The sequence below is a fragment of the Limulus polyphemus genome, unplaced genomic scaffold, assembly GCF_000517525.1.
Source record: "Limulus polyphemus unplaced genomic scaffold, Limulus_polyphemus-2.1.2 Scaffold362, whole genome shotgun sequence".
Classification (NCBI taxonomy): Eukaryota; Metazoa; Arthropoda; class Merostomata; order Xiphosura; family Limulidae; genus Limulus; species Limulus polyphemus.
The window spans coordinates 121,934-122,657 of NW_013665972.1; positions in this window are offsets into that span (position 1 = coordinate 121,934).

The following is a 724-nucleotide window of genomic DNA, read 5'->3' on the forward strand; positions in this document are numbered from 1 at the left end:
TCTTTATGTTCATCAGTTTGTTTGTTTGTTTTTGAATTTCGCGCAAAACTACACGAGAGCTATCTGCGCTAGCCGTCCCTAATTTAGCAATCTAAGACTAGAGGCAAGGCAGTTAGTCATAACCACACACCGCCCATCTCTTGGGCTATTCTTTTACCTACGAATAGTGGGATTGACCGTCACTTATAACACCCCTAGGGCTGAAAGGGCAAACATGTTTGGTGAGACGGGGATTCGAACCCGTGACCCTCAGATTGCGAGTCGAGCTCCCTTATGTTCATCAACCGATGGTTCTCGTAAGGTAATATAAACAGAGGGTTAAGTAAGTTATATTTATACTAGACACAACACGCATAGCATCTACGGTAGTTTTCATGCCCTTCACTTGCATTTTCCTTATTCTATCGTTTTCACCCTTGCCATTTAAGCTACGCTTCCTTGCAGACATTATGGGTTAGATCGATAAGTCCTAGTCTATTTAAAAAAGATCTACGCGGTCAGACAAACAAACTCACGTAGACATAACTTTATTTAGTAAAACTACACGTAAAGTAAACAATAAAGTAATGGTATCCATAATAGTGTACAGAGTATGAAACAGTTATGAACGTTTAGTGTATGACATGGTTTTACGAGTTGAAACAAAGAAACTCACAAAAACGAAGAATAAAACCCGTACTAAAGAAACAAGTAGCTAAAAGGTGTTTATAGAAGTCTATGAAAC